The following is a 21988-nucleotide window of genomic DNA, read 5'->3' on the forward strand; positions in this document are numbered from 1 at the left end:
AAATGTTGCGTGTTTAGAAGCCCCCGCAGATCATGGATGACCAACCAGGGAAAAAACTATGGAATGAAACAAGGGTTTCTGTTGCAGTTGCAGTGGCCTTTATTTAACTAAACTCTAATGTGGTCCATGTTACTTATTGTTCCTAATATAAATAAAATAAAATAGATGAACAATGTGATATGTAAAGTGTTTCTTCCTCTAAAGTGTGGCAAGCCAGAACAGTATTCTTATCTCATCCACATCTATCACAACTGAGGTCTTCTGGTCCTCATCAGCTTCTATATCTGTTTTGCAGAACAGCAGCAGGACCCATGCATCGCCTTGGTATAGTCCACACTTGATGATGAATTGTGGGATTGCCTTTGATTTGGCCTCCAGTGTTGACTTCCACAGTCCCAGTGAGTTCCTGATGATGGTAATTAGCACTGCAGTATCCATGTGTGGGGCATTGAGACGTAGTTATTCCAGGCAGTGCTCAGATTTATCTGTCTGATCTAGTCCTGATATTCTGCTTTATGAACCTGGAGTTGGTGCTTTGTTCCGCTGATGTTATTTTCTAATGACTTTCTGAGCTGCACTCATGTATTGACTCATGTATTCAGCTGGGTTGCTTCCATGTTGTGCAGAGGCAGGTTAATGGTGGGTAGTTTAATGGTGTTATACGCTTGTGGGGATCCTTCTATCCTGTGTTAGCCAGTATAAATATATACATATATACTTTTACAATGGTTTATGCACCTATTATCTGTGGTTAGCTGTATGCGTTAGTTATTTCTCTGAGACAAGACCTTGAGCTTCAGACTGCTCTGAATGCTCACTTTGGTTTATTTTTTCAGCTTCTGGATCTGCATGATGTAAAAAATATAAATGTGTGCATTTGAGCAAGACCTACCAACCTTGTGAGGTACAACTAAAGGTACATCAGGCAGGAATCATGCTCCTGCACATAAAAGGTCCAGCTTTTGCACCTACTCCTTGTCAAATTGTTATATTTACCAAAGTGCTAACTAATTCAGGTTTAGTTGTGTTTCTGTTAAGTTTTTCTAAGCTTCTTGTCTTCAGAGTATCTCCCTGTCTGGAAACCATTTGTTGAATTCAATTTTCACAGCTTAAGAGATAAGGAGCCTACCCTGGCCCAACACCTTATTTCACTCTCCCTTCTGTGTTAATAAAGCTACTAAACTTGACTCAGAGCCTTCAGTCCAAACATCTTGTTAACCATAAAGTTGGTTTGAACAAAGCATGGCAAAAGGAGCTGTTTCATACAGTGGATGAATTGAGTTGCTGCCCAAGGCCCAGAATATCTAAACTAAGCACTGTATTTTTAAAAACTGTGAACCACATAAAGCTTCTCTACTAGACTCCAAAAATAAAAATCTCGAACTGGGAATGAGAACAATCTGTCTCCTTTTAAGAGGTGCTTAGAGCATCTTTGTAAGGTTGGAGTGGTTGTGGAGTAAGACGGAAGGTTTTAACTCAGAAGGTTGTAAGACAGACTCATGGCCTGTCTGTGAGCTATGTATTTTTGCACCCCCAAGCCACCAAAAAAAAAAAAATAATAATAATAATTTAATAATAACCCTGCATGTTAAAAATACATCTTTTAACCCTCTGATGCATGAATTATGAAAGCCTTGGTCAAGATTTTTTTCTTAAGTGCTTTTATTCTTCTCAGGACATGAAAAAAAATGTTCAACTCTTTTTTTCCCAAAAATATGTTTTTTTATAAAGTTATAAACTTGTCCACTCCAGTGGACTACATGCGCCTGAGCACTTAGCATGAAATACTGTGAATTTACTATAAAAATTAATTACCTTGTGTTCTATTGTAAATATACAAACACTTGTTTGCTTGTATCCTTTGAAAAACATCTCAGCAATTTTTTTGGAACTTTCAACTCATAAGGCCCCAATGTTTAGACGTAAATAACAAAACCAATCAACAGTCCTAGCTGTGAATCCTACACCTGAATATGGCAAACTATCTCCAACAAGAGAAACATTTTTGAGTCTACACAGTTCTATAACGATGCAGGACAGTATTACCAAGCCCTTAGTAGCATGCTGGAAGAAAACACAAACTGACATCTTAGTCTGCATCTCCAAACACTTCTGTGTTCATCACACCTAGGCTGTCCGTAGTTCCTATGTCTCTGTTCTGCTCTGGCAGCCACTCTCATCATCACTGGACTTATCACTGAACTCATCATCACTGCACTCATCAATGAAATCATCATCACTGGAGCTGGATGGAATTTCCTGGACTATTCTGTATGCTGCCTTATTCTTTGCTGCATTTGAAGTCTACAAAATATGATAAAATAATTATTATAGTAACTCAAACTACAGCTGATCTGCACAGAAATATACATTTTAAATGAGTAGCTTATAAATGTAACAATTATATGCTTACTTATAACCAAAACAGTCCCAAAAAACAGTGAGACAATTTATGACTTATGTTAAAAAAAAATATAGTGGGTAATGCATGATGTCCACTACAGTGGACACATGGTTAATCTTAGTTTTCTACATATTAGACATAACAATTTCTTATTCCAAACAGATAATATCCTTCCCTAGATGTTACTGCATATCATCATATTTTTTTTACCTGTTGGGCTCTTTTAGCATATAAGGATTGACAGGATATGCCAGCAGTGGTCGGCAGGGGTGACAGTTTGTCTGCCATCTTTGATTCAGAGGAAATTTACTTGCAGTTGCACTAACTGAACACTGAATTGACCTCAATGGAGTATGGCAGCAGAGAGCACTCTAGAGGCTAATATGCAGTTCCACCATAGAAACCAATGCATTAAAGAGATATGTACGTTTTAGTAGCTGTCCACTCCAGTGACCACTATGCATCAGAGGGTTAAAATGCATTTAAATGTGATGCTACGGGATCTTTTACAAGTGCCTCTATGCGATGAATAGGGAGATGGAAAGAGCCATCTTACTATTGCCATGGCACACCAGAGACATCGACAGTTACCTTGTACATATCTATGAGATGCTGATACACTAAGAAGGAGAACAGGCTGCAGTACCTGTTAAGTTTATGATAATCTGAACAATAAAAAGTGAGCCTGAAGAGAAAGGTCCAAGAAGAACATTTATTTATTTATTGACTGAACAAGCAGAACGATGGGTGCCTAAACCACACTCTCGGCCCAAATACAAACAAATTGCTTTTCATTGTTCCATCTGATTAAATCCCCACCTGTTTACTCTCTGGCACCTGCACCTAACACAACTTGGCAAAGCAAATTTTTTTGGAAGATTACTTGACAACTGCAGCGTTGCTTCAGCCAGTCATTGTGTCACGGCTAAAGAAAAAGTGAACCCAGCTGTGCAGTGCTGCTTTAAACCCGTGTCACAATGACTGCCTGAGCGGTTTAATCTCCACAAAACATTTTCACATTTCAGTTTTTGTAATTTAACACCTCGGCTGCAGATTAATTAACTTTGTCAGTTATTGAATATCAAATAAACACTGTATATGCTCGGACATAGTAAGCATATGACACTGCACACCAAGGGAGCATGACTGAATGTGTTGATGTAATCAAAGGCAATATTTTAATTACAACTAAATAGTCTTAAAGAGAAATGAACTCTATTCCTGTCGACTTGAGGAGTCCCGTAGGAGGCCTGCTGCTCACTTTAAAAGTAATAGTTTTAATTAGTCATTATATCATAGTGTGAACAACTGTGTTAAAACGGATATAATTACCATCTTCAGTGAGTTGATTATGCTAATAATTGCATATATGGAGGTTCACTGAGCTTTATTTTAATGGGTGTATAGAAAGTTCTAGAAGACTGCTGAGCACATTTGTCAAAATATGGCACCTTTGTTCCATTGATCTCCAGGAACCACTTCCTGTGGGAAACCTCGAGGCCCTCCGTAAATGTCTGACACTTGATCAATTTAAACAGAGATTAAAAGAGGCTTACAGAGTTCCAGTGAGATCTTCCAACACCTTATTTTCCATGTTAGCTATAACAGGCAACAGTGTGCACTGGGTTGTTCCTTTATGCAAAATACAGCCAGTGATTAATGTGCTCTATTTGCATGGGGAAGTGAACATAGTAAGCTAATGACATTCAATAAATGAGCTCATAGTGAACTTACACCATAGTACCTGCATTAGCAATGCACACAAGTTAATTTTGGTTTTGATGATTCTTTAAAAAAACATCATTATGTTTGATTAATTGTGAATGCTGTGTGTATGCACTGGTTTCATTCGATTCACAGAGACAGGAATATTTACATTTGCATTTCTGGACAATAATCTGCATTCTTGTCTCTTTTTTTTCTGCTCCAAAACAAAACTTTTCAAAACTTTTCTGCATCCAGCTGTTGTGCAAAAAAGCAGAATAGTGACTCATGCAGTATTGCTTTCATTAATGTTTTTGCTCTAAAGCCCCAAATCATGTGCCTCACAATAAATGAGGCAGCTTACTTCTCTGGCAGCAACAAGAGCATAATAAGAAGAAAATCTGAGCACTGATAGCTACTGTGGGTCCAAAGACATAAATAACGCCACATTTGCTTCATTAATTGAAAACACACAAAGTCTTTTGGACTTCTACCTCTGTGAGGACAATAATCTACATAATGTATTTCCTAGCCTTTCACATAAACTAAAAGAAATAGGCTCAGTGCTTAAGCAAGTTTTACCCTGGAAAAACACTTTGAAGGTGTGTCAGAAACTGAGCATATGGTATCGCTCCCATACATTTCCCCATTATGCTGTTATTATGTTTTGCCTTTTAAAGATTGCTAGGAACTTTTCAAACTTTAGAGCTGTAGGAACTGTTGTGCAACTTTTACAGTATGCTGAGATTTAATTTATAAATGCGACACTGTTTCAACATTCGTCCATCCGTTGAAGAAAAACTGTGTGTATGTGTGCATGGTCATGGGCTATTACTGCATCAAAAAGCAGCTGTCAGCTTAAATTGGTGCCTGTGTTGCGCTCAGAATATTATTTTACTATATGCTAATATACCGTATTTACTATGTAAAATTAATATACATACATTGCTCTTCTTAATGACTGCGGCAATATTAATATAGCCTCAATTCCAGAAACTGGAATGCAGTAATTTCCAACTCTTATAGGTCCACATTTTATACACAGTCGAAAATATATGAAATGTTTAAACTGAGACATTTAACTACTTCATGAAAAATATTAGCTTATTTTAAATTTGATGGCAGCAACACATTTCAAAAAAGTTGGGATGTGGGCAACAAATGGCTGGAAAAACAAGTGACAATAAAAAGAAACAGCTGGAAGAACATTTAGCAACTAATTAGGTTAATTAGCAACAGATCTGCACACAACTGAATATTAAAAAGAGCATCTTAGCGAAGTTTGATTATATAGCGCCAAATCACAACAACACTTGCCTCTGGGCTCTTTATATTGTAAAGTAAAGACCCTACAATAATACCAGTGTAGGTTCTGAATCATCCAACCTACAATAATCTGGACTGTACAATAAAGATAGGCAAAACTGAACTCTGAAAAAACAAACAAACAAACAAAAACTTACATTTTTACTATAAACAGATAAACGGAACAATTCATGGCAAATTTTCAGAGTAATGCTCTTCCAGGTAAAACTGCAAAGACTGCAAAGACTATCTTATCATCTATATTATTTAATATTAGCAAACAATTCTGAGAATCTGGAGAAATCTCTGTGCACAAGAGGTAAGGCCAAAAAAATCAATACTGAATACCTGTCATCTTTGATTTGTGATCAGACACTACAGGGGACACTGCATATGGTCCTGTCCAAAGGTTTTTGCGACATGTTGATTAAACATATATGATTTCAAATCAATGAATACAGTAAATGGTAAATGGCCTGCATTTGTATAGCGCTTTTCTAGTCCCTAAGGACCCCAAAGCGCTTCACACTACATTCAGTCATTCACCCATTCACACACTGGCGATGGCAAGCTACATTGTAGCCACAGCTGCCCTGGGGCGCACTGACAGAGGCGAGGCCACTGTGTTAGCACTGGCGCCACCGGGCCCGCAAACATGCGGTTAGTGTCTTGCCCAAGGATGTTTGGTATGCAGCCAGGAGGCAGCCTGGGATCGAACCACCAACCTTCTGATTAGTGTCTGACCTGCTCTGCCACCTGAGCTACAGTGACCCACAGTATTTAGATTTTGCTTTCTTATCCGCTTTGCATTTCACAAAACTATCAAATTTTTTTGAATTGGGCATTGTAATTTAAAATTAATTCCCCATGTAAACTTTAATGCCAATAAATAGCAGTGGATTTAAATGCTAATGATTACTAAGCTCAGGAAAATTATGTTCCACAATTATTATCCAGTAGCCACCACCTCAAACCTATCCATCCATCCATTTTTCCAATTCAGGGAAGCGGTTGGGCAGGAACCTATGTCAGCTGTCATAGAGCAACAGGCAGCATGCACAGGTCACCAGTCGATAGCAGAACTAAGTCAGAGCAACAGACAACCATTCAAGCTGACCTGTTGGGATGGACTCCTACACTGAGGATGACTGTTGTTTAATGATTTAAGAGTAAAAAACACAATCGTGTGAGTCTGTTATGTCTTTGGCAGGCCTGGGTTTATTTTATTTTCATTCTTCTCTCTCCGTCACCTCTCAGGTAGACTAGTGGGCTTTCCAGTTTCCTGGCGTGCTGACCGTTGCACCTGTTTCTCATCAACTCATCACACATGCAATATTTAAAGACCGGCACAAGCCTCCACACCGCCAGATTGTTGCCTCCTCAGTGGTGGTAATGAGGCTCTTTAGTGTTTTCTCTCAGCTCCTAGCTCCATGAAATGCCTTACCTTGCTCTCTTGTTTCTCTGCTAGTGAATAAGCAGGTGTGAAGACAAATGGAAACCCCTGAATCTCGTTGCATCCTGCAAACTCAACTCACCTGCACTCGAGCCAGTCGCCACCTGCCAAGGAAAAAAATACCCACCAGTTTCTAACCCGCCTGCCCACTCTCCCCACTCACCTTTAAGCTCTCTCTGGATTTCTTTGGCCTCCAGCCTGGTAAAGACAGACAAACACGCAAGCAAACCAAGATTCAAAATGACTTGAAACTATAAATCAGCTGGCTCTAATTTGTCCTTTCCACTTCTGCAGAAATCCCTGCAAAGCTCCAGTAAGGAGAAAGCTTACCTGTTCCCTCACCTGTTCAGAGATCCTGATTCTGGGATTTTCAGGTTTCCTGTAAATAAGCTGTAAATAAGTCTTTCCGGTCTCTGGAATATTTACTTTGTGAAAGAGAGTGAGACAGGTGGAAAAGTGAACATGCAAGGAGCAGAGGTAGTAGAATTAAACAGCTAGGGTGAGCAATCCAAATCAATGGACAGTGTGCAAGAGAGGTGAAGAACAGAGTGCAGGCAAGGTGGAGCAGATAGAGAGAAGTGTCTGGGGTAATTTGCAGAGAAAGGATAATGGATCTATTTGGCAAAGGATGTTGAAGATGGAGGAGTCTGGCAGGAGGAAAGGAGGAAGACCACAGAGAAGATGTCATGGATGTAAGAGGAGGATGCAGAGGGTTGGAAATAAGGTGAGATGGAGGCAGATGATCCACTGTGGAGACGATCTAAAGGCAGTGACTGAAAGAAGAAGAAGATTTATTGGTATTATGACACACCTGTCTTGGTTTTAAAGGATTGTGTCTGATCCACAGATACAGGAGTGACTAATATTTATGTATAATTCATGCCATCCCTGTTTTGTCTAATTGTAAATGATTATCTCTCACTCTTTCTCTCTCCTTTTCTCTCTCTCTTGCTTTGGGACATCTATGATCCCATGAAGTAGGTATTTAAAAAAACAAAAGTCAAAAATCTGGAAGAATCAAATTCAGCTCAAGTCAATGTTTTGTCAGATTAGGAGGTGGCTGCACACACTGTTGGACCCACTGTCGTCTGGTACCGATTTTCCAGAATAAGGGTGATGTGCAGAGGTGTATTAACTAAAATGAAGCATGAGGAAAAGACAACGATTTACGTAGTAAAGGCAGAGATGCACAGAGTTGGTGTGACAGAGGAGAATCCTAGGGACAGGGTAAGATGGAGAATATGATCTGCTCCGGTGACCCCTAAAGGGAGCAGCTGAAAGAAGAAGAAGAAGAAGAAGAGTCAAATGTATGTGTTTCTGATAAAATAGGCCCATGAACCATGTGATGATGTAATGTAAAACAAGTTTTGTTTTTGTTTTCTTAAAGAATGAAACGTCTCTTTACCGTAACTTCTTTTTTTTTTAAAGTACTGACTTTGAAGGTTTCTCTCTCAGCAGGTGTGAGATTTTTGGAGCAGTGTGAGATTGTAAAAGAAACTAGAAAGAAGCCAGATGCCCTGATGAAGTGGTGCCCTATGTGAAGACAGTGCCTGGGGGGGAGAGATCGAGCCATGTCTAATTCATAACAGCCTTGTACAAGTTTTCTGTTGAGATTTCAACTGACAAAACTTGGACAGAGATTCTCTTGAACTGATATATAAATAAAAGGGAGCCTCTATGTGAAGACTCAGATCAAACCATGTCCATAACAAACTCATAACAGCTGTGACACTCTTGATGTTCATCCACATACTTCTTCAATTTATAGAATTACTATTTGTTCACCAGTGATTTTGCATGTAACTGGATATCTATATATCCATCCATCCATGTTCTTAGCCACTTTTATAATAAAGGATTTGTAAAATGTATGACCCATCCATTAAACCATCCATCATTTCATATACTGATGAATGGATAGACCCGTGGCATCAGCACAATAACTTAAAATGTGCCAGATTTTAGTTAAACTGCTAATTTACATCAATTGTTCACATGTTCACAACTAATTTCCCCTTGTGGGATAATAAAGTAGTTGAATTGAATTGTTTCAAGTTTGCAACCTTTGAAACAATTTGAATTGTATCATAAAATTGGGAGTTTATTTATTACAATCAATAAGTTATTTCAGTTTTTAACTCCCTTTACTCACTGCACAGTTTGTGCAAATGTAGCTCATCAAGAAGACCGGAAAAAAATCATTGGTGATTTTGTCTTATATTGATTTCAAGACAAAGCAGAATACCATATATCACTTAATTCAGCATTGCTGATATTTTACTATGTGCTGAACCCTGCTGTGGACTTTAAGTATGCTTTGAGAGACTAATATTAAAGTGATTCAATTTAACTTTACTTATACTGCTGCATAAATAATTGCCTCTCCAAGTGGGACTGACACATTGAAATCTAAATCTGTATTTTTTATGAAAAGATATCATGCCTCAGAGGTATTATTTTGCACTGGCTTCTTTAAAAAATAGCTGTCTTTTTTGGTTATTCACTTTTTAGTTTAATCTTCAGTTCTTTTCGTTGCTGGAACTAAACGGCACTGAACCGAGTCCTTGATAAATAATAAATGAAAATTATTGTTGGGTTTTAAAACCTAGTACTTGCAGACCCCCCCTTTTTTTTTGCAAATAGTCGCATGGGTAGTCAGATTCCAAAAACCTAGGCTGGTGTTTGGCACAGTAAGATGAGAAGGAGATGAGCAGGGAAGTTAAGGCAGGCACACGGGAAGGAGCTAGAACAAGGAATAACCGAATACAAAAGCAAAACATTCTAAATCTGCCTCGACGTTGATGCTGCACTGAAAGAGTGGCGAGAAGTGAATGCTGAAGCAGCTGGAATGGAGAGGCAGAGAAAAAAAGGACACGTTGGCACTCGAGGCACAGGGACCATGACAATTACAGTTCAGTCGAACTGAAATGTAGGGGGGGTGGATGATTGCATCAGCCAAATGCTTTAAGTCTGCTGTGTGATTCGAGTTTATTCCTTTATACCTGCAGTGAGCATAAATGACATTTTTACAGATTGTTGAAAATTTAGAGTTAATGTAACAGACACATTTTTACACAACTTATTAAATCTGACTGGGCATCCAGTTCAGATTTTCTGCAGCAGTAAAAGTTAAACAAGCTGTACATTGGGGAACATTAAATCCACCTCTAATACCTTCCTGGGGTTGACTTTACTGAGGCCCCTTTATGTTACTAGAAACAATAGCTGTCTGGTACTTTTACTTTAAAGCTATGTGGTATGTGGTTGGGGATCAGCACCATCCACATTATTTATAACCTCTTGAAAAAGTGACTCCTTGAATAGTTTTTATAGCAAGAAAAGCCAAAGTTTGCATAAAATCTGAAGGTCAACAGGAAGACGCTTTCACAATCCACCAGCATGATCATGCTTATTCAAAATCAGTTAACATTCCTTGTATGATTTCAGCACAATTTGTTGCATTACCGTCAGCGCTAGTTAGACTCATGAAGGATTTTACAGCTCTTCCTTCCCATCAGTGGCGGAGCGGGGGGTGGGTGGCTTACTGGGCTTAAGCAGGGGGTCTTTTGGAGTGTCATTTTTTCATAGTTAGATGCCTGCCTGGAAATGTAATGAAAACTAATGTTCTGATATACAAGAATGGACATAAGGGGCTTCTTTCAAGGAAAAAACTCTGGTAGTATTTTATATATTATGCTTTGTATGTTGTTCAGTATATTTCTATGCAAAACAAGAGGAACTTCAATACACAACAGTATATCCACAGTTTAAACCAGATATTTACATACACTTTATGGAAAATACAAGAACATTTTTTTACTGTACAACATCAATTTAGAGTAAACTTGTTTTGTTTTGGATAAATAAATATTGAAATATCTTTTGAATTAGTCAGAATAAAGAGAGACAGAGCTGTCTATTTTATCACTTTCATCAAATTTAGGAGTACATATACACTAAGTTTATTGTTAATTAATAAGAAAACTCCAGACGATTCCATTCTGAGCTGAAGAAGCTTCTGATAGGTTAGTAGAGTCCATGTGAGTAAACTGGTGGCACACCTGTGGATGCATATAAGGCAAAACACAGAGCCTGTTTCTTTGACATGGGAAAATCAAACGATATCAACCAAAACACCAGGAAAAGAATTGTGGAGCTCCATAAGTGTGGCAAAATTTGAATACAATTTGGTGCCATTTACAATTAAGAAATGCAGATAGTTTCTCTCTTTACTCTTAAAGGTAACAAATATGTTTTTTATATTTATCAATCTAAAAAAAATAAACATTTAGTCTGATTTGATGTTACAATTAAAAAGTGTTTGTGTTTTGATCTGAAGAGTATGTAAATATCTGGTTTCAACTGTATATTTGATGATTGTCAGCACAAAGAGGGAGAGAGGGGAGCAGAGAGGGAGAGACAGAATGAGGACAGAACAGAGATGGAACAAGAGCAGGTGAGACACACATGTTAGTCAAATGGTTGCTTAACAAAAGTATCACTGTATCATAGGTACTCATGTATCTCGTACCTAGTGTTTCTTTTTAGGTTTGTTATTTTTCAAATTCTATATTTATTAAGTTATGCAGGCTTGTTTGCACAACAAGGCTAAATAATTATATAAACTTTTCTCAATCTAAATAGTGGACTTTGTAAATTAAAAAAAATAAGTGTAGTGCAGGTATATGATGATTTTTAGTGCTACTATCATCTAGTTCTGATTCTGGTTCTGTCTTGGTTAAGTCCTCAGTAGTCCTGATTTTGTAGTCCTGTTTTAATTCCGGATCAGTTCTGGGTCTGGTTGAATTGGGGTTTAGTCCTCATGTCTTGATACAGCCCCGATTTTGTTCTGCCTTGCAGCTTAATTAAAAAACTAGTTTAAGGTGTCCTGCACATGTGATATATATTTTTCCCTATATGAAGTCATTCTTTTTCGAACAAAACTCAAAACAGAGCCAATTAATCTGCCCCCCCCCCCCAAAAAAAAAGAAAAAATAATCCCACATGCACACTATCCTTTAGAGCTAAGCCCCGGGTGTTTCAAATGTCTGGCTCCGCCTCTGATTCCCACTCATGTCATCTGCTAACACAGGGGGCAAGCAATTAAGCTCCACTTTGGAGAGAGGTTATCTCAGAATCCATGACACGAGCACAGCAAACGGAGTCCCACTGCAAGGCTGCGTAAACAAGACGTGCTGTGGGATGTTTGTTGCCTGTTAGGAAACAGCTATCAGCGCATGTAGTAGGGTGACTGAGAGAGACCCTTCCTCTCTCACCGCCATGAACAATGCAGATTAACCTCAACTACACCCATGGCTGATTAAGAGGCTCTGGAGGGCTCCACTGTCATTTTTGGGGGGTGACTGTTGTGGTGGAAGACATTCCAAAAGGGCCACATTTTTAAAGCCTAAATAATGATGAGTGAACCTGTGGCCTTCTCATCGCTGCCTACTGTGATTGTGTGGAGATGTGGAGCTGCGCAGCACAGCAGCAGGTGCCTACGCCGTTATCTAACGCCAAGATTGGAGCAATTTAGATCCAATCTCCCTCTCAGAGCTCTGACCTATTCTGTTCTCAGTCGGGAGGATATTCTTCCTGCTGGAAATAATGAATAGATCATTTCCATTGGTTTCCCGGCGCCCAGTGGTAAGGAAACAACATCATCTAAGTTCCGTGCTATGATTAAAAATTGCTGGTTCTCAGAGTCCGTTTACAATCGGGAGCAATTTCCTATTTGTTTTATTTTACATCATATGCTCTATCTTCAGTTTCCATTTACAGCTCACATTGAGGTTTACTTACTTACAACTGACGTTTACATTTTGACCCATGCTTGACCTAAGTTGATGCCCTCCCTCCCTCCACTTGCTGCACTACCAGTTGTACATGTTTGCCTGTTAAAACTCTTCTGACAGTGTCTGACAAATTTTTCATCTTTTCCAAAAAAGAATAAATACAAAATGCTTTTACAGTAGTAGCTGAAAAGAAAATTTCAAGAAAATGTCTTGTGCTGAATGGTATCTCTCCTCGAAAACTCTAATAGAATAAAAAAAAATGCAGAATATAGTTTTTATTATTGAAGTAACAACAAGAAAAATGGCACTGTAAGCTTTTTCTGTGGGTCTGTTTTGAAGGAAGGTGGAAGCGTCGTGCTGGCTGATGTTTTGCCCACATGTGCTAAACTACCTGGGCCAAACCACACAACAGGTACACTCAGCACAACTGTCATTTTTTGCTCAGCAGTCAATCCCCCCCTGCACCCCAAACCAACCGACCAACCAACCCCCCACACACAAACTCACGCCCACACACATAAACGTGTCACACCTCGGGATCAAATTTTTTTATTTACTGCTTGGCCCTCAGTGCTGGCAAAAAATATTTTTTGCCTTCATAAACATGAAGCTATATAAAAGATATATTTAAAAAAAATTAAAGATTAATTAATTAAAATAAGTTAAGAAAAAACTGCTTTGTATAAACTTCATGTATATCAATGAAGTAAATTTCATTTCACCAGATTACATTGAATTTTACATTGCACTTAACAGATCCACCAAGAGGAATAAACAACTTACAACTGCTTATATTGAATACTCGTATTTCTAAACAGGAAGAATATAAAGAAAGTATTAGCCAAAGGACTCAATTTTGCCATTGTTCCGCAACAGTTACCCATAGTGGACCTCATTACAGCCACAGAAACTGCCATACGGATTAACAAATTATCACAGACAGAAGCAGAGCAAATCAGGATGAAAGTCTCAGCCACCCTCCGTCCAACCTCACATTACAAGAAAAGAAGGCCGTCGCTTCCCTGAGCAAAGACCACAACATCACTATACTACCAGCTGATAAGGGAAGGTGTACCGTGGTCCTAAACACAACGGATTACCACACAAAGATCACTACTCTCCTCAGTGACAACAATACCTACGAAGCCCTAAAGCGAGACCCCACAAGCAGCTACAAAAAGAAAGTTAGAGCTTGCCTTCAAGACTTTGAAAAGGACAAAATCATTGACCGCCTTACATATCACCGCCTTTACCCAGGGGATGCCATACCCTGCATTTACGGACTTCCTAAAATCCACAAGGAAGCTGTCCCGCTCAGACCCATTGTCAGTAGCATGAACTCAGCCACTTACAACATCTCGAAACACCTTGCTACCGTCCTAGCACCTCTTGTGGGGAACACCCCACATCACATCAAGAACTCCATCGACTTGGTGTCCTTTGATGTAGTCTCTCTCTTCACTTGCATACCCACCACGGAGGCAGTGGAGACTGTCAGAAAACGACTACAAGAAGACAGCTCCTTGGAAGACAGGACCAACTTCACACCCAATCAAATTTGCACACTGTTAGACCTCTGCCTCACCACTACATATTTCAAATACAACGAGGGTTTCTACAGACAAAAACATGGCTGTGCCATGGGCTCCCCCGTGTCACCTATTGTAACAAACCTTTACATGGAGGAAGTGGAAAGAAAGGCTCTTGGCTCTTTCAAAGGAAGAGTACCCAGCCACTGGTACAGACACCTGGGTCAAAATCAAGACACAAGAAGTGGAATCCTTCACTGCGCACATTAGCGCTGTGGATAAAAACGTCAAGTTCACCAGGGAAGACACAAAGGACAACTGTTTGCCTTTCCTGGACTGCGCAGTGCACATTGAAGAGAATGGCAACCTCAGCATCGAGGTTTACCGGAAGCCCACACACACAGACCAGTACCTCCTCTTTGACTCCCATCACCCTCTGGAACACAAACTTGGGGTAATCAGGACCCTACACCACCGGGCAGAACATGTTCCCTCTAAGCCTGAAGGAAAAAGAAGGAACACACACATGTAAAGGAAGCACTCAAAACATGCAGGTATCCTAATTGGGCATTTATAAAGTCAGCAAAGATGCACAGAAAAGAAGACCAGACACCAGCGAAGGAGGATAAGAAAGACAGACGCAACAACGTTGTCATCCCCTATAAAACTGTGATTCGGGTTAATTAGTATCTATTAGGAAAGTAATAGTAACTATTACTTAACAAAAACATGTATGTGTCGTTTTAATTAAATCTAAGCAAAATTCAACGTGTTTGAGATGTTCAGTTATTTAAATTTACACACTTTCGTTTGGGGTAAATTAAGCAATGGTTTGTTGAGCAGATTTTAAAGAAATGTATGAGTACCAGGAAAAATTAAGAAATCTAATAGATTTAACTGATGAAAGCATTTTCATTTTAATCGTTGTACACTTCCGCCCATAATCCTTTGTGCCACGTGCAGGACACACGCTTCAGCAGCGGATGATCTCCATTTTGTCTGAGGTAAGACAATCTTAATTTGTTCGAATATGCAACACGTTTTAAACAATAGCGTATAGCAGTTTTGAGCAAAAATTTCTAAACAGTATGATACGTCAAAATTAGATTATTAACGATCACTGTAATGACAGTATCGTATTTTTACGCAAAATGACAGGAAGTGGACTGCTAGCATAAGGTCACTTTCCAAGCCTTCACTGCTGTGTTATTTAACAGCTTTAACTAACCACATGTTTTACCATATTCAAAACATATATCAACGATATATTCCGATGGACTATAACCTCTTTCATCCACTTTTAAAAGTTCATGAAAAAGTTGTGATTTAGTTAAAATTTGTGCTGGAGTTTGTCAGCCGCAGTTTTTCGGAGCTTTTGTCTTCACGCAGAAGTTTTCAGTTGTGGTTAATTAAGATAAAGTGGCTCAGTCCAGCGACATAACTGTGTTTTTGCAACATGGTGTCGGATCCCCGTGACTTTAGTGCAGGCGCAGCTCACACAAAGGGATGATACGAGTTTCCAGTTAAACTAGGTCCGTACACCAGTGAGACCCATGCTCAGTTGCAACGTTTCCGTATCTGCAGAACTATCTTTAAGACAAAGGTACATTCAGAAAAAAATAATGTAGTAACACGTGTTTAACGTTTTGTGTTCATTTAGAGGCGTGTCAAGGTGTGTTAAGCCATGCCAGTGAGATAAAATTTACTGTTAAGAGTAAATATCTCACCAGATATTTTGTAAAATCATTATTTGAAAATAAAACTAAACATCCGTATATGTTTATATGTTTTGAAATGTGTTCATCTATTGGAATGACTGCATATCAAGTGCTCACATTTGCAATTCTGAAGAATTATTTTAAACATCTTTAGTCAGAGATTGTATTACTTTAGATTTGTTAAACAGTAATATGTAGACTTTATTATTTCATGTCACCAAGTTGGTCCAGACACCAGGGCCTATCCCCTTTTTAATCTAATAAAGAGTTTCCATTGTGTTATATACTAACCCCAGGTTTGCCTACTGGTGGTGGTCAGAGGGCCCGGTGGCGCCTGTGTCCGGCAGCCTCGCCTCTGTCAGCGCGCCCCAGGGCAGCTGTGGCTACAATGTAGCTTGCTATCGCCAGTGTGTGAATGTGTGTGTGAATGGGTGAATGACTGAATGTAGTGTAAAGCGCTTTGGGGTCCTATGGACTAGAAAAGCGCTATACAAATGCAGGCCATTTACCATATATGAACCCCACCTTTAAAATTTTAATGTTAATTCAAATTTAACAATCTGTGTGTGTTTGTGTAAAAGTTTTATTTTGGAGAGTGCGATTGATGATAATGTTGTTCCTTTCAGTTATTGGAAGATCCCTCAACTTAAATTCAGCTGATCGTTATGTAGACTGTGCATTATAAAGTAAGTTGTGATACCATGTTGTATTAAATTAAACTAATGGTTTTGAAATCAAAGCAGCAAAAAATTACCAAGGTAACCCCACTTAATCTAAGTTGTTTGTTTTTTAAAAAAAAATAATAAGTAGAAAATAATTGCTCATTATTTGTAGGATTTTTTTTTCTTCTTCTCTATAATCTCAACATCAAATGTGTACAGATACCCATGCTCTTACAGTTGTCATGAAAATCTATTTAGATTCTTAGATATATATATTTCCATCACTTAAGGATGTGGCAAATGGGATGGCAGTGTAAGATATGCAAATCTTTTTCTACTACAAGATACACTGCTGGGATGATCCTGTCTAATGGTTCAACATGTGGACTATCAGAGTTTGCTGAGATAATACAGAAAGTCGTTTTGGACGATTGTGTATATTTCATTGTGAAGTTACTTGCTGCATGGTCTATAGAGTATCTGAGATCTTTTCAACTGGAGGACACTGGCAAGATCAGTCATTTTGGAGCAGCAGCCCTTGGCTTCATACAATGTGGGAAGAAAACGCTTGGTGACCCTGAAACGTTACATCTGCTGTGAATAATAGGTAGAAAAAACAAAAAAACTTTAAATACTGTTATAAAGTGACAGGTGAAATAAAGTGATGTTTTTATTTAATTGAAGGGAAATTTAACTCTGCCCATTTACATTTTATTCTAGGTTGAACGACATGGAGGCAAAGCTTCGTGTAATCATTGATGACCAAATCGAGAATCGTTGGTTCTTCCATCAGGGATTCCACCAACAGTGGAGGAGCTGCAAAGTGTTGTGAAGGATACCTTTCAAACGACTTCAGTGTTCAGTACTTTGACCCAGAATTTCAGGACTACTTCACTCTTCACAGAACTGACCAGATAAAAGACAAAGACACTGTGAAGGTGGTTGGCATCATCCTAAGCTTGACTCCAGCTGATGACAGTTTTGGGAGCCCCTCTGGTCAACTGTCAACCGACTATGACTCCTCATATGCTAAGTCAGTTGTATCCAGTGCAGACTCTGCTGCAACCACATCTTCTCAGGACACCATTATTCTCAAAAGGCAGAAGACCACAGAACGTTGTGAGCCCTGGCCGAAGCAGTTCCCCATTCCACAGTTTGCATACGAAACTGAGATGTACCTGGAAAGAGCCACTGAGGAGTATAAAAAGAATGAATATCTTCTGCCCACCTCCAAAGTAAAGACTGACATTCTCGAGAAGGTGGCTGAAACTATATTTACATTTACGGCCTATCCTTCTAGTGCACAGGTTAGTTATGTTGCTGAGGCACTTGTGAAAAAATACCCTTGTCTCAAGGAACCTGGCTCTTTCTCAGGTTATTATGGTTGGCAACAAAGCATCAAATACAAGATGGCCAATTATCATACAAAACTTAGAGGGTTTGTTGTTCCTGAGTTGACATGCAATGCCATGAAGCACAAGAGCCCAGGTGACCAGAAGTCTGCAAAGAAAGTGAAAAAGCCTCGGAAAGCAGAGGTAAATTACCTTCCTCCATATCCAGCAGGTGAAGATGAGGACAGTCAAGAAGAAGAGAGAATTCAGTTGCTTACTGAAGTCAAGAAAAGAGACAACAACAAAGTGATAAAAGAAAAAATGGCAAAAACATTTGCACATAGACGACATGAAATCGTCAACCTGTCCCCCAGCATTGAGGACATCAAAGCCAGATTGCCAGCTTTGTTTGAGGCATCTCATGTGAGTTCCAAATTCATTTTGGGTAGGCTTTTGTGTTGTTGTTTTTTTTTTTTATGTAATGTTTCAAGTTTCAAATAATTAGAGGCTGTATCGTGGTTTTTTTGTCATTCAGCTGCAGGATGAGTTCTACAGGATCACCCTGGTACACCTTGAACCTAAATTCATGTCCATGCTGGATGAATGCACTCCCAAGCTGTTGGCCCTTTTCCATTCCAAGGGGGGAGCCATGGGATTGAAGTTGCAGGCTATCATAGCCAAGGTATTTTCCACAGACATTTCAGCTTGGAATTTTATTTAAAGAATTTTGTTGTCAAATTTCAAAACTCGTTTGCATGGTGCATAGCTCAACTAACTTTTTTGCATGTTTTTGTCAGTGCAAGAGGACATCAGGAAATGTTGGAACATTGATATAATTAACAACACACTTATGGTTTTCATGTTTTAACTGTATTATAAATACACGTCTGTTCTTAATAAAAAATACTCACACAAGTACTGGTATTGCTGGGTTTTGTTTTGTCCTAAGAAGGAAAAACTCTTTCTTACCAACAGTAACTAAAATAAATTAAAAACTAAATGACTAAATTAAATTAATTTACTAAAAAGATTAATTTAAAGATTTCAGACACAAAAACTTGGAGATATTAGTCATAAATTTAATTTAGTTAAAAGCTTCAAGGCAAGCACACAGTTGCAAATGACTAAAATCATGCAACTTGAAGAATGTCAGCTCGGAATTTTCTTTACCTATATAATGTTGACAATAACTTTGTGTTGACTGTCTGTCAGCATCCACACAGGTGCATTAACATCAGCTAATTATCCCACATAATGTTCCATATGATCATAATTTGATATTTAACAGTTTATATTAAGACTGCCAATTCTCACAGTTTGCCTTAATAAATGGTCACATATATGATGGTAACTTTTGGATTTCTTGGTCATTTTCAGTCACCAAGCAATCCTAGCAATAACATAACCAGATATCTGGTCATTCAGTGCTTGATGGTGTACCTTGGGGAGTCCATTGATCAACTGATCAAAGAGTACAGTGTAAGTGTTGAAATAGAAAAATGTTTCTGTTTTTGTTATTCATATGTGTTAGTCAAAGTGGGAAATATTTCATGTGTGCAAATACAGTAAGAAAACCCCGTGTTTTTGTTGTTTGATGGGAATGGTGTGTCACAAGATCTTTTTAAACAGAGGATGAAAATCTACAAAATCAAGGCTGTTGGGTCTGAGGAGGATGACATTGGCATTGTGCTGGAGGGTGTGAAAGTTATGCCTGCTCTGGGTAATTTTCCAAGAGCATGCACAATGCTTGTTGGATTGACACATTGTGCTAAGCTCTCACCAAAAGTGAACAGCCTCAAGAATAAGTTAATGGCTTAAACAAGGACTCTGAAAGAATGAAAGGGAAGTAAGCTCACTCAAAACGTTCGGTTTTATTTCTTTTTTACAAAATTGATTTAACATTGGTTTTCAGTATAGAAACATTTTTGTGACCTCCAAACACAGTCACTGTCTACTGTTTGCATTCATATTGTTACTTCATGTTGCTGTTGCTCTGTACACAGAGCTGCGTGATTAAACTTTTTTTTGTTAAAAGTAGGCAATTTTAACCTTCAATTTGAGATTTTGTCCCTAAATCCAAAACATATTTACAGTTGAATTCTATTAATATCTACTTTTGTTTTCTATTTGAATTTAATTAACATTTTCTCTACATTTTACATAAATCTTTTGAAATTAAAATCTACTTAATTATTTTAAGTGTCACTTTGTTACCATAGCTTTTTTAAGTAACCTCTAGTCAGTTTTTACAGTGTATGTGAAACTCAGGAGGGTTTTCTCCAAGCACGACATCCCAGTTTACTTCCGACCCAGCAACACACTCAGACAGAAACTGGTTCATCCGAAAGACAAAACTCCTAAACACAGACTTAACAATGTGGCGTATGCTGTACAGTGCAGCGAGGAATGCCCAGACCTCTACATTGGAGAGCCCAAACAGCCACTTCACAAGCGCATGGCACAACACAGAAGAGCCACCTCCACAGGACAAGACTCAGCAGTCCATCTGCATCTTAAGGATAAAGGACACTCTTTCGAGGATGCCAGTGTTCACATTTTGGACAGAGAGGACAGATGGTTTGAAAGAGGAGTGAAAGAAGCCATGTCCACTGTGAGCGACCATCTTTGAACAGAGGCGGTGGTTTACAACACCAACTGTCTGCCATCTATAATCCAGTTTTGAGATCCCTCCCCAGACGCCTTAACACCCACTCACATCCTGGGTCATCTGACCTCAGGAAATCACATGATAGGGTGGGGCCAGGTTTCACAATGAGCACACCCGAAACTCTGGCTGATTGTGACCCACACGATTAGGTAGAGGATCATCAGGGGTCCTTTGTCCCTCTTTAGGGGGAAACTCCCACTAGGTTTATATCTGGGACTCTCCACCATTTGACCTTAAAACTGAAGAAGCTTCTCAGATGAGAGGTGAAACGTCTTCAAGCAACTCAAAGAAGTCCAGACCCTTTTCTTTGCAAGCTCCTTAGACCAGGAAGAATATATTTTTTTACTCTACAAGTATTCTTGGAATCAGAAAAAGAAACACTGCACTCTAGATAAACTGGAATATGTTTAAAGTGCAGCTGCTGCTTACATTCCTCTAATTCTGTACCTGAAAGAATAAAACAGAAACAAATAAAGTAAACGTAGCACTGGAGAGTAATTGCTAGAGTTTTTTTTAATCACTATGCAAATCTGTTGTAAATATATTTCTCAAACTGCACATGCTTTGACACTAATGTGCATTACTAATGTTTTCAGTTCTAAATGATCTTATTCAGCATTAAATCATTTTCTTTTGGTGTGCTTATACACTCAAACCATGTAGTTAATGGTTGAAAATATACAGGCTCTTTTTATATTAAAAAATCCACAATGATGTAACAAAAAAAGTGTTTTTGTTATGGTGAACCCCGCTTATGAGTGGTGCACTTTGTGTGCTCTCCATCTACGACCAATTACATTCCCTCTTGGCCAGGCCTCTCTTCAAAAAGGAGATTCTTAATCTCGACGAGTCTTTTCACCTGAATAAATAAAGGATATATAATAAGCCCCTGCTAACTCCTGCTAGCTCATAAATGTAGCTTTCATTTATTCAAATGAAGTATTGCTTCTGGTCACCGATTACATTGCCATCACAACATAATTAGGAAAGAAAGTCTGTTTTTCTCATTTTCTGAAAAGACATGGTTGGGAAAACATCTTCCAGATGATTTTAATTTTTCCTTACAATTTCTTTCACAAATGGATTTTGAAGAAAATTACAACTGAAAACCTCTGATTTTTTTTAAACCATTCTCACGCTGCTGTCTCTCCCCCAGATCTCATTTAGGACATTGCAGAGTCACACCTTGTTATAATAAATTACCGAAACTAATGAAATGAAAGTAAAAAATCTCCATGGATACCTTCAGCAGGAGATGTACAGTACAGATAGAATCCATATAGATGAACATAAGCCCATGCTGCTGTTATAATCCCCCCCCCCCCCCATCTATATCAAACACATTCATATGAGCAGCGCCTGGTAAAGCACAAACAGGACTTTTAGTTTAATCCACAGTCTGTTCCCAGCTGTGACAAT

General features: G+C 38.7%; 1 pseudogene; it reads left to right on the plus strand.

Annotated features, from left to right (window-relative positions):
- The window catches only part of LOC102199315 (uncharacterized), a 180049-nt pseudogene extending 159436 nt beyond the window's left edge, over nucleotides 1-20613 (plus strand).
- The last annotated feature ends 1375 nt before the right edge of the window (nucleotides 20614-21988 follow it).

This window comes from Pundamilia nyererei, unplaced genomic scaffold (assembly GCF_000239375.1).
Source record: "Pundamilia nyererei isolate P.nyererei 1_Seehausen unplaced genomic scaffold, PunNye1.0 scaffold00195, whole genome shotgun sequence".
Lineage (NCBI taxonomy): Eukaryota > Metazoa > Chordata > Actinopteri > Cichliformes > Cichlidae > Pundamilia > Pundamilia nyererei.